The sequence below is a fragment of the Lonchura striata genome, chromosome 3 (genome assembly GCF_050655825.1).
Source record: "Lonchura striata isolate lonStrDom1 chromosome 3, ASM5065582v1, whole genome shotgun sequence".
Lineage (NCBI taxonomy): Eukaryota > Metazoa > Chordata > Aves > Passeriformes > Estrildidae > Lonchura > Lonchura striata.
The window spans coordinates 23,300,270-23,313,605 of NC_140705.1; the positions used below are offsets into that span (position 1 = coordinate 23,300,270).

The following is a 13,336-nucleotide window of genomic DNA, read 5'->3' on the forward strand; positions in this document are numbered from 1 at the left end:
ATTTATAAAACTAAATTGTTTTTTAGGTATGAGTGAGAGGAGACTCACACATCAAACATATTACTGACTTTTACATACCCTAAGACACCTACCCTGACATAGTACTATCATTTACTTGTTCAAAATAATTCAGCTTTCTGAAAGAAAAAGCTGAAAACCACTTTGCAAATTTCTCTTTAAGATTTCCCTCCAAAAGACTTTATTATCTTCTATTATGTAAAAAATAAATGGGCAGTTGTTCATTACTAAACAATAAAATGAATCTCTGTCCCCTTTCTACTGCCTTTCATCAGTCTGTTTTAATATCCTGGCCCATTTGGTTTTCATCTTGACTGTTAATCTTGCCACCAAATATCAGCAAAATCTGAGAAAGTATGCACAACCTCCAAAGTCATAATGTAGACTACACATAACACAGAATCAGGAGCACATGTGAAATGATCAGAAAACAGAAAAAAATTGTTCTCTCTTCTTAGGATGTCCTAGCACTTTAGGAAATACATATTTTAAATTGCAGTTGTAATTGTGGAGTTAACGGCATCTTTATGAATGTCATATTTCACTTAAAGGTAGTTTAACTTTTGCGCTTCAAATACTCAGATATTGTCATTGTTCTAGGATTTTTTTCCCTCTTTGTGGCTCTCATTGCAACTAGGATTGCTTTTAAAAGGTAATATAAAAAATTTGCTAAAATCACTTAATAATAAATAATTTTAAATTTTTTATATAATTTAAAAATGAATGCTATTTTATTGTATTTAAAATAAATGTTATAGTATATATTCTATGAATTATACTTCAGTTACAAAACCTGTATGTGGATAACTACCCTTCAAAGCACTTGATTTACTACAAAAAAAGCTGTAATGTTTTGCAAAGCAATTTTTACATCTTTGCTAAATCACAACCTTAATTGTAAGTCAGCAAATGTTTCTAGGCATCTGTAACAAACATTCTGATGACACAGTTTTTCCTAAAGACCATATCTTCTTGCTCTAAATCACCTGTGTTGCAGCCCTACAAATTCAAAAGCAGATGAGCACCATCTAGTTGTTTCTATATCAAAGCTGCTGTCCTTTTCTTTAAACGTATGTACTAATTTTGATAGTATTATTTTCATAAGCAATAAGATGTTAAATAATCATAATTGGTTAAGGTATATTTAAGCATGGTCTTCCTTTTTATTGTTTCATATTTATTGCTAGATGAATGTAAGAAGATATTCTAATAAACCAAGAACTTAGCAGATTTGTCTTGGCTCTATTGTGTGTGTTTAAACGTAGCATTTGTGGCTAGACAGAGGAAATCTCAGCATCATGCTCCAGCAGGAATGATCTCAGGAATTCATTTGCACCGTTCTCAGAGATGTGAGTGAGACCTGCTAGTACAATCAGGCTCTGTCAAAGTCCTTAGGAAAGGGGAAAGTAGCAGATCTATGAGATACAGCTTCCTAATATGGGATACAAAACCATGGCTCTTCAGTCTTTCCTAACAAAAACACCTATCAGTCAGGTGGATTTTATTTTCTCTTTTTCAGCTGCAGAATGTTTTAGTGTTTGGGGAACACAATCAGTATTTTTAGTCCCAATTTCAGCAGCATTCTCCTTGTTGACTACTGCAGAGATATTTCATGTAGACTGCAAGAAAGTGCAGAGTCAGGATCTTTGTTGTAATCAGCTCACCTGCAGACTAACACGGCAGACTATCCACTAAAATTTAAAATGGGTAATTTTATATATGAATTCTTTAGTTTGTTAGCATGCTTCCATGCAATATATATACTAGCACCAGAAGAAAATAAGTATTTGGCAAAAACTTAATACCTAATGAGACCTATATAAGCCTGCCTATAAAAAAGTCTGGCAGGAGACCTAAGAAGGTCATTGTATCATTTTTACAGTTTCCCAAATAAAAATTATCTTTGTGCTTTAAAACCTCCTAAGGCTATAAAACCTCCAAAGGTACCTGGAGACCTACACTATATTCTATACATTAATTTAATAAATCTAGAAAGAGTCATACAACACAGAAGACCTATCCTGAAATATGCCTATTTATTTGCTTTTTGCAGTTGAAAAAAATCTCCAAGCTACAAACTAAACAAGTTCAATCATTGGACCAGGATGAATAAAATTACCTATTCTTAGAGACAACAGAATACAAATAAACCAAAGTTGAAGAATTGAGTCTATAGACAGGTCTATAGACTTAATGAGGGCGTTCCTATGGGACAGCAAGAAAAAAAACAAAGCACATTTATATATGTCTTCAGTGTTATGGTAGAGCTTGTAAAGAATCATTAATTGGCTGAAGAAAAAAAAAAGAACTAACAAGCTGGACAATTATTTAACTCCTTAAATGTAAAAGTTTGTTTTTAAAAGTTATAAAATTCACTTTTATTAGTTGGTAGGCTGGGAAACAAATAGCTGCTAGAAATTCAATTTTTCAATTGAAAGAAATGCTTTCCATGACTTTCCATGAGGTCAGATTTAACATGAAATAAGCTAAAACATTCGAATATTGTAAAAGAACATTTAAAGTTAAAATCATCAAAATATACTTTCATGACCTAGTGATAAGGGCAGTGCTTCTTTGGCTTTGTTTCTTCAGGAACCAGTAAGCTAGATAAATTTCAGAGACAGACAGAAAAAAAAACTTTAAAATTGCAGATGGTACCTCATTTTCTGTTTAGATTCTGGAATTCTCTTGAACTTTCATAATCTGGATCCTGAAAATTCTTCTGATCTGTCAGATAAATACAATTTAAAATAAATAAATAAACAAAATAAAGACAAATATAGAAGAGCTGGTAATTTCACATTTTAAAATGTTAAAATACCCAACACATTTTATAGACCAATACTAGGACCATTATGCAAACCAACACCTACTCTACTTCTTAAATCAACATATGGTAATCCTGAATTAGTTAAAAAAAACCTACAAAAATAAACAGAATAAGCACTTCAATATCTCTATCAGTCAGCTACCTCCACTGGAATTGGAACAGTGTGTCAGAATATTAAAACAAAATCACAGGCAAATTTCCAAGGTAACAACTGTAACATACCCAGCAAAGTCATAAATCATAACAAACAATGTCTGCAGGTACAGAGACCACCTAAATAAAACCAAAAATGGTTATGATTCTCTGTTTCTTGGGAATATCTATAATTTTAGCCAATACTTAGCTAGATTCTTGATGATCAGCCCAGCCATGGTGCTCCAGATCACTACATGCTTTCTGCATCCATGAAGCAAATCCTTTGAACATGCATCTAATCCTACAGAGTTGGTTGTGCTTGTACAAGCAATGTCTTTCACAGATATCTGTAAGATGCCAAAAGCCTTCCTGTTGGTTTTTCAACTCCTTTTTGTCTATACCTCACAAATTAATTGATTCATTTTACGATCCCAGATGCTCATGTCTTTCATCAACCACACTGATCACACTGTGTCAGTATGTGAAAAAAGAGGTAATTTGTGAGACTGGGGAAAGTTGACAAATAGTCTGAGCCCCAAGAGAGCTCTATCTAGAGAGAAGCAAAATCCAGCTTGGTAATGTCCCATTTTATTCCACTCACAGTTTTTATTCACAGTGAAAGGTTTGAATTGTCCTATGCATCTCCAATGGCATGTTCAGTCCACATCTACTGCCAGGTTAGGGAATGAATATCAACCTTCTTGCAGACAAGAAAAACTACAGTATAGACATTCCAAGCACTCAAAAAAGCCACAGATATTTAAAAACATTCAAACCCACTCTATGAGCAGCAGTTTCACACCATGGCAGCAGGGTTGTATTTGTTTTGAGGAGGAGAGCTGTCACTCCAGATGAACTATGATAGAAGGACTCTAGAGCTATGTCTAGAGATACATTTTTCCACCTGAAGTATGGATGCACTTATCACAAGTGTCTCACTTTTGGTTTTCATGACAGAAACTCCTGCAAGCTGCAGTCTTTTATTGGATCCAGAGAAGCAGCCTGAGCAAGAAGAATGAGCACTGCAGAACTGACCTCTGCACGCACACATCTTCCTCTTTGAATATCCCAATCAGCTGCTGGCCAAGAACCAAGGGGCAGGTATCTGCAGACTCTGGTATTTCTGCAGCTGTTGTTCCTGGTCCCAAATTAGGCTGGTTTGGTTTTTTGGAAGTTTTTTTTTTCCATTTGTTTTTCAAGAGAGAAAAGGCAGGACAATGGCAAGGTCAAAAGAGCAGCAAGGCAGGTGTTATGATAGTGTGTCAAAGGAAAGTATACTCAGCATTTTGGCAGCAGGGATTAGCCTTCTCTGTTAGGAACTAACACTAAAATTTTTGGTTGATTTCTGAGCTTGAGTGGAGAGTTTTTTATAGCCTGTACAAATCCCCACTGACTTATTTACATCTGGCTTACTGCTACAATATTTGTCTAAGGACAGATTCAGTTTAGACCTCAAGAATAGATTGCAGTGAGCAGAGACTGACCTGTTTGGAGGTGGAAGAAAGAGATGGCATTGCTGACAGGCAGGAAGCATGAAGAATATAATTTCTGGTGCCAGGCAATATTAGCACATGCAATTTAACACTTTTCATTTCCAGTACTAATGAAAGTCCTATTTTCTCCTCTTTGTGTAATAGAAATTTAGGCCAGGCTGCATGGAGCTCTCAGCAACCTAGTCACGTGAAAGATGTCCCTGCCTACAGCAGGGGGTTTGGAACTACATGATCTGTAAGTTCCCTTCCAATCCAAAACCTTTTCTAATTCTATAAGAACTCACAGTCACTAAGCAGTGGTTTTGCTTTGTAAAAGCAGTTGACCAATTCAGTAAGCAAACTACCTGGCTGATGATTCTCATTTTTTTTTTCCCAAAATGCTTCTCATTTTTCTTCCTTATGAAGAAGTGTAGTAGCCAACAGTCATTGCCAAAGATCTGCTTCCTTCCTGACAATCTTACCTAGACCTTAGCCATGTTCCTTCCCTGTTGCTCTCTCATTTCCCTGAAACTGTTTTGTTCACTGTGCTTCCTTTTGGTTTCAAATACTGTTAATGGGAGAGTAAAGCTCTTTATCTTAAAGAACAGGTAAAAATCTATTATGTTTACTCCATGCTCCAATCAAAAGAGCAGAGCTCCACCATTTTATCACAATTTATTACAGCCTTTTAAAAAAATGAAACTTGAGTTGGAATGTTTCTGCTGAGTTTAGCAGGACATAAAGGCACCCAGGAAAAAAGCAATGAACAATTGTCAGCTAATTAATTCTGATAGCATTCCTTTGCTTTGGGGTAGTAGGAAGGATTAGATCAGGCTAAGAAAACAGATGCCTCTCCTGGTATTGCAGGTTTCTCACATTAAAAAGTAAAAATATTTACATGAACTCCCCTATGCTACTTTGTTGGTACCGGCTCATATCCAGAAATTAAACTCTTTGGTCCTTTTCTATGAATCAGTTTGGTTACCCTTGAATTTAATAAATAATGTTTTTATCTCTGTTGATCAAATAGCCTACTTTCAGATCAGGAGAAGAAGAGTGTCATGGTTTGACACTGGCACAATGCCAGTGCCCCCATGAAAATGCAATCTTTCAATTGAATGCTGTGAAATGCTATTGAGAACAGAGCAAAGCAGGCCCAAGCTTAATAACAGAAAAAAAAACTTTATTAAGCTACTACTATAAAAGAAAAAAAGAAAGGGGAAAAAAAAACACACAAAGATCAAAATGAAAACCTTGCAAAGCATTCCTCCTCCCACCACCCAACTCCAACAAACCACAGTGAGACATAATCTGGACCCCAATCAGGTTTCCACCCTCCAGACAATCGATACTCAGCCCTTCGAGGGAACAGAGGAGTCTCTCCTGTGCCACAGACCCCCCAAGACACACAGCTGCCACATCCTGTGTTTCCATGTCACACATGGCACCGCCCAGAGAAAAAGTTTGCCATGGTGACCCTTCTCCTTTCCATGCACAGTGCTCTCACCACCAATGCATGGATGGACAGACTGCTTTTAGGATTTTTCCTTTCAAGGATGCCCTGCCAAGAGGGGAGAAAACAACAGTTCAGTTTTTCATTGTTTGGGACCACAGTTTTTCCCCTGGGGCCGAGGGTCCAAGAACAGAGATCTTCTTCTCTTCTTCTTCTTTGAGGACAGAGGGCACCACCACAAACCCCCTAACTTTCTCTGTTCACTCCACTTCTGTCTTTTCCCAGCTGAAGCAGGTCTCTTGGCTCACTGGCATCCTCTTAAAATACAGTCTCTCTTGGAGGAGAAAAATTTGTTCAGTTTGTGGCCAACAAGGAAAAAGTCCAGCCAAAAGCCACTCCTCATCTCCTCCCACCTAGAATTTCTCCTTCTAACATCCCAGGGTCCAAGCTGTCTCTCTTCCTCTCTTTCAAACCAAGGAGGGGAAGAATTTCACAAAGCTTTCATTTCTCAGGAAGGGTTAAAAGTCCCAACTCCCTGGCTGGCTCTCTGCCTGGATTGTCCGGCTCCCACAGGCAGCTGGGCACCTTGCGGCCCCGCCCCGCTCTTCTCCTTCCCTGTGGTGAACTACTGATAAAATCACCACTGCATCTTGAGAGAGAGAGAGAGAGAGAGAGAGAGAGAGAGACTCTGGGGGAGAACGGAGACATCCCAGATTCCTCCACCCTTCCATCTGCAGGGGGTTCCAGTCCCTCCACCCTTGGGCCCACCTCAGTCAGGCCATGGGCCTTCCCCTCCCCACCCAGCCACGGCCGGGCAGGGGAGAGGCTGCACTGCGCCTGACCGGAACCAGAGAGAGCGAGTTCTCCTGGGAATTCTGCTTTTAACCCCTCTGTGTTCTCAGAGGCGTGTCCACCTTCAATTGGTCAATATCCAAATTGACCTCTTCCTTCTGAGAAAATTCTTTTTCCGTGTCAAACCACGACAAAGAGCAATGTTCCTATGACGTAAAATAAAACTACTGCAAAAATCGCTAGCTATTTTCCTTTTAGTTTCTAGGTGAGTTATGAAACTTGAGTAATATTAAAAAATGATGCAAGAATTGTTTTTTAAAAAATTAAGGAACTGCTTTTCCCTCAGCATTTTAAGTTTAATCATGGTCCTGATTTTTTCTTTGTAACCAGAAGCATTGATCATCTTTGATTCAAGTAAAGATCATCTTCTGGCATGCTTCTTTCTTATGATGTGATGGATACAGCCTACTCTTCTAAAATTCAATGTGCTTGTTTACTAGTAAAAGTTTCTTTCTTCATTCTTGCTCCACCCAAGCCCCCACTTCCAAATATGTACATGTCCTGTGTTCAACAAGCAAACATAATTTTTGCAGCAATACGTGCCAGAGCCTAGCTTTACAGTCAGGGTGTAGTGATCTTGATATTATGATTACAGACAGGTCTGGGACTTTGACATGATTTTCTTTTGTCTCACTGAGGCCAGATATGAATAAAGTCCCAAATTCATTGCTCATACAATATAAGGTCACAGTCTGGAAAAAACAAGGATCACTACTGAATAATGCAAAGTTGAGAGGCCATGCATAACATCACCGTCAAAAATGAGGCTGTAGCTGACAGTATTCTGTCTTTCATAATGAAGCATGCTTAAGTTGAAGAGCTGAAGAGCTCCTTCTACCCCCCACTCTTTTCTCCCCTCCCCTTCCAACTTTTTCTCAAACAGATCACTAAAATGAAGTAACATTGATCAAAGAAATGGATCTTGGAGGACAAAATATTACTTTTAAGCTGGACACAGATTAGGCAGTGTGAACATCTAACAGTTTACTGCCACTAAGAGGGGACAGCAAATAACAAAAGTATTACCATAGTGTGTATGAAAGGGATAATTTCTTAAGCCTGTTTCACCTTGAAAGATATTTTATCATGGATATACTGTATGAAAACTGTGTGTCCAACTACTTAAGGTCTCTGCATTTAAAACAAGAGGAGAGAAATATTATCCTTGGTATAGTTGTAAAATTCAAAATGCTCTTGACAGTTATTACACTAGAATTATGATTAGTCTAATTTGTAGTAGACTTGTCAAACTGTTGGAAAGCATACATCATTCCAGTAATATTTTCTCTAGGCTTCTAATGAGACATCCACATTCTAGATCTAAAGTGCTTCCCTTATAGAAAGGACAAAGATCTCGCTCAAAAAAGACAGACTTCACTCATTCTATTGTTTCTTCCAAGTTTTGCTGCTCCTGAAGTTTCTTTCTGTAAGAACACCTTGTCTCTTCCCCAGCTCTAAGAAATATTAAAATACTTTTTATAACCCAATATATTGCCAGTAAGAACTCCTTGTTCCAACTGGAAGGCAGAGCAGATGAATTTCACATCGCTGAGTATATTCCTAGAGCATGAATACTTTTACAATCCCATTTGAGACTCTATATAGTACATTTTTATTTGAGCAAGTTTAGTGATGCAACTTTTTTCCCAGTAATATATTCCCCCCCTTATTGCCTGACAAATTTTTGCTGCTATCTGAAAGTCCTACATGAGAGTGCCATGAGCTATTTTTTTGCCCTGATTGCTACTTTTGACAATTTTGGGTTTAGGCCTCATTTTTATAAATCCTTTAAAAGTTTGAGATGTTCAACCCAAATCTCTCTACATGTCTTGTTTCAGAGGAAGACAGATAATATTTTCTAAGACTATAAGCAATTTATCAAGACAAAAGAAGTTAACATAGGCCATGAACAGGCAATGAATTTGTCATTTGACTGTAAGAATTCCTGTACATACATTGCCTCTAGTCAATATTTTTATCAAGAGTCAGTGAGAAAGCATCACCAATCATTCACTTGTTTCAAGGTAAGACCGAAGTTTTTGGCAGCTATTGAACAATCTGCTATTCTACAAATTAACATATTAATTCCCTAGTGAATTCTCCATAGGTCCATACTTTAGCAACAAAAATGCTCTGTATTTGTCACCCTGAAAGATAGGCAAAATTACTAGAAAAAGTCTAGTCATGGGTCTGAAGCCCAGTGTTTTTATGGCTAGACATATCTTCATGAGTCTCAGGCCTTAATTTCCAGCCAACAGAAAACAATGTGAAAATTTCAACTAGATGAACAGAAATTAGTTTTGGAAATGCAGTGCTGATGGGCTTCATGAAAGGATAGATTTTAAGTTTCTCAATAGGCATACAGAAATGTAACATACATGTCGCAAATTAACATAATGCAACAAGAACAAGATAATCTCTTAGTTCACATAATGTCTAGCTTTGTGATACACTGTATCAGAACTACATGAGGTGAAAGAATTCAGAAATTTAAGTACTTAGATAACCACTTCAAAATTATCTCATACTTTGTAAAACAATCTTTGATCTAAAACTTTGGGATGCTTTATAAAAGTCAAATAACAGTCCTGTTATCTGTCTCTGGGTTTCACTATCTTTCAGTCTGAGGATCTCTTCAGCTTTTCCAGTAGAACTTTTTGTCACTTTAAATTTTCATATCCACTGGGTTATTGCATAACAAATACTGTTCATGTTCCAAATCCCTGCTAAGTGAGCTATATATCTGTAGCTCATTCTTAACTGCAGAGTATCCTTTTATCTTGTTCTGCTATGTTTTGAACAGTGTGACAACGTTGCTGACTCTTCTAATAGAGTTCATTGTATTCTGATGATACAAATATATTTTATCTCTGCCTTGATGAAAGAGAAATTAGAATCCAACTTCAAACAACTGAAAAGCAAATGAGTGAATCTTTAGCACTCCCAAGTCTCCCACCTGCCATTTACCTTCTTTCTTATAATTCATTCCTGAATTTTTTTCCATTTAACATTAGCTGGCCCATAATCATTAATAGCTTTACTACAATTGTGTAAAAGATTAGTTTGGTCCTTCATGACCAAAAACAAATGATGAGCAATAAAAACAATCAAAATGGGTTTGCTCTACTTGAACATAAATGGACATTTATCTAACATTTGTCATTTGTTCTTTCGCTGCTTGCCTACAATTTATTTTCACATGTACTGAGAGTTACACTATGTTCTGCTGCACTTCATCCACCCATTTACTGTGATAACAGGTTACCTAAGCATAGCTGGAACCATGCAAAACCCTTTTGCAGTTCTTACTGTAGATGCTGTTTAAACATATTTGAAAAATAGGAGGGAGATGGACAAACAGAATTAAAGCAAAACAATTTTTAGGATCAATCATTTTATTAGAATGTACAACTCAAAAAGGCATTCAATAATGAGAATTTTAGTTGACTCTATCAGTACCTTTTATAAATGCTATACTAAAAACTAAGTGCTTTGTAGCATTCTGGAAAACAGCATTCCTAGTAGTAAAATATTCACAGAATTCTAGAATACACCAAGTTGGAAGGGACCCATAAACATCACTGTCTTCAATTCCCTGTCTCCCATAGGACTATATAAAACTAACCATAAAACTAAGAACATCAACCAGGCACTCCTTGAACTCTGTTAGGCTTAGTGCTGTGACTACTTCCTTCAGGTATTGGCTCCAGTAACAGCCACCCACTCAGTGAAGACTCTTTTCCTAATTCCACTCTGAACTTCCCTTGACACAGCTTCATTCTGTTTCCTTGTGACATATCACTGGTCACCAGAGAGAAAGAAACATTTCCCTCTCTGCTGCCGGCCTTGAGAAAGGTTTAGATTGCCAAGAGGTCATCTCTCAGCTTTCTCTTCACCAGGCTGAACAAGTCAAGTGATCTCAGCTGCTTCTCCTAAGTCTTGCCCTCAAGAACTTTCAGCATCATGTTTCCCCTTGCTAGGAGACTCTCTAATACTTTCATGTCCTTCTTATACTGCAACACACAAAACTGCATACAAAAGCATGGAGGCTACAGCAGTGAAGTGTAGAGAAGGACAATCACCTCCCTTGACTGGCTGGCAGTGCTGTTTCTGATGCACCCCAGGACACGGTTCACCCTTTGGGCTGCCAGGACACTGCTGACTCATATTCAATTTGCCATCATCAGTGCTGAAAACAAGCAAAAAAGGCATTAAATATCTTTGCTTTGTTTATGTCCCTGCTTAGGTGGTGACTGACCCCAACAGCAACAAACCAATATTACTTCTGATTCTCCTTTTGATATTAACATATTTTTTAAATCCCTTAGTGTTGTCCTTCCCAACTCTAATCAAGCTTTGAAAACAGGAATTTTACCCCTACAGTAATGACCAGCATCTCTGTACTCCTCCCATGTTGCCTGTCCTTGTCTCTTATGTCTATACATTTTCCTCCTCTTCCTAAGATCTAGAAGATCTTAGCTAAGATCTCAGCTAAGCCAGTCTTCTGTGCCACTTGACTTCTGACATTTTGGAATTGCCTGCCTATCTGTTCTGAAAAATCTATAACTGTCCATTATAAACCCCATCATAGGACTCATGCCATCATTTTTGTCTTATGCCAATGATGTCATAGATATGGGACAGAGCCAAAGTTTCTAGTTCTTATTTTTTATTCCTCATGCCATGCACATTTTTTATAAGGACATTTCAAATGTACTCTATGTAGTGAGCACATTGTGGACTTCACTAGCACATGATCCTTCAAAACTTGGCATGCCACCCACACGCTAATCTCTAGAGAGCCTGGTTTTATCCCCTTCCCATTTTAAATCTAGTTTAACGCCCACTCAGTGAGCTCTGCTAACTGCTATGCAAAGATTCTTTTCCCTTTTGAGACAGGTGTATCCCATCTGCTGCCAGCAGGCTCAGTGTCACGTAGACCAACCCCTGATCAAAAAACCCAAAATTCTGCCAGTGACACCAGGCTCGCAGCTACATACCAATTAGCTGGTTCTTCCAGTGTCTTCCCATATCATTTCCTGCAACTGGAAGGATAATGAAGACTACTTCTACTCCTGATCCCTTAACCTATTGTCCCAAGGCCTTGAAGTCTCTCCTGATTGCCCTTCAGGCTCCTTGTTGCAACTTCATCATTGCCTACAGGAAAAAACCAATAACAGATAATAATCTTAGAGTCATACCAGAGTATGAAGTTTTCTCATCATGTCTTTAACCCAGGTCCCAGGAAGGCAAAACGCCTGTTCTTCAGGTTGCAGGTTGTTTTGTTCCAGGTGCTTTGTTTCACATTCAGAACACCACAGTCCTGGTCTACAGCACAAGGTGAAAGATGGCATGGACCAATTCCACAACAGCTTACACTGGTCCAAGTCAGATGAGCTTCCACTCCTTCTTTGATAATGTGTTCCTGTCCCTGCTTTGCACTGGCACAGTTGCTCAGAAGTCATGTACTGACTTAATTCAGGGAGGTGATCTAGCTGAAAATTCCTAGAATTAAAGGATAAATACAATTGGAATGGATTTGAGGAATTTGTCTAGTCAGGTACAACACTGAACTCAGACAATATTTGCTTGGGTCTTTGTGTACTGTGTTCTTGAACACCTCCAAGAACAGATATTCCATAAACCCCTCTGGGAAACCTGCTCCATTTCTTGGCCCAGTTACCTCAATCTCTCCTCAAAGGACAAATGTTCCAGTCATCCTGATGTCCCTTCACTGAACTTATTGCAGTTTCTCCATGTCCTTCTCCTACAGAAAGAACCCAAACCACTCTTCATTATTACTGTAAGTCCTTCCTGTCCATATGCAGGATTTTGGATATTTGTTGAATTTAACAAGGTTCCAATCAGCCCATTCAGGTCTCTCTGAATGGCAGTCTTAAACTCAGCAGTACAGACATTACCCCTTCGGTTGGAGTCACAGACTTTCTTCCAGCATCAAGGGTCTCAAAACTTGAAACTTTAGAAACATAAATATATGTATTCTCAGTCAGAGTTTATCTAACCCAGTAACCTGTCTCGGATAGAGCTTCAACCTATTTATGGCTTCAGAATTTCCTGAACTAGGCATAACTGTGAAATACTTAGTAATCCACCTAAATTCTGTGACCACTTGTCAGCCACAATGCTGAGCTGCTAGGACTGCTATAGTTAAAGTTCCTCTTGTGTTGAAAAAAAACACATTTTCTTTTTGTTATGAATATGACTTCCACAGACTTCTTTTAATGCTTGTACTTTATTGGGAAAAGAGAGCAAACAGCCTCTCTCCAGTATCTCTCTGCAGGTCACTCATCAGTCTGTGCACCCCTTTTTACACATCTGCCCCCACTTATCTGTTTTCCAGACAATATTGAGGCCCCCTAACCCATATGGAATTTATCGTGTACTTCTGCTGACACCAGTCACCCTTCTCTGAGCCTGAACCTAACCATATCCTACTTAACTTGGGAGACAAGCTCTGCTGACAGGATGTAGGCAAACTATAGTTAAAACTATAGTAAATATTCCTTATTTTGCTGCCTATTCCCAAAGAGGCAGTAACATAAAGCTCCTTTCCTG

The 13,336-nt window shown here is 38.2% G+C and overlaps 1 long non-coding RNA gene across 3 annotated transcripts in view; it reads right to left on the reverse strand.

Moving 5' to 3' along the window:
- The window catches only part of LOC146767812 (uncharacterized), a 44,294-nt gene that overhangs the window by 22,472 nt on the left and 8,486 nt on the right, over positions 1-13,336 (reverse strand). For 2 of the 3 annotated variants that reach the window (XR_014953603.1, XR_014953602.1), the window contains exons 2-3: positions 11,962-12,265; positions 2,677-10,949 (exon numbers count right to left, since the gene is read on the reverse strand). This is a non-coding gene — a long non-coding RNA (uncharacterized LOC146767812). Of the gene's footprint in view, positions 1-2,676; positions 10,950-11,760; positions 12,266-13,336 lie in introns of all 3 variants that reach the window. The other variant, XR_014953604.1, reaches the window with a different exon arrangement.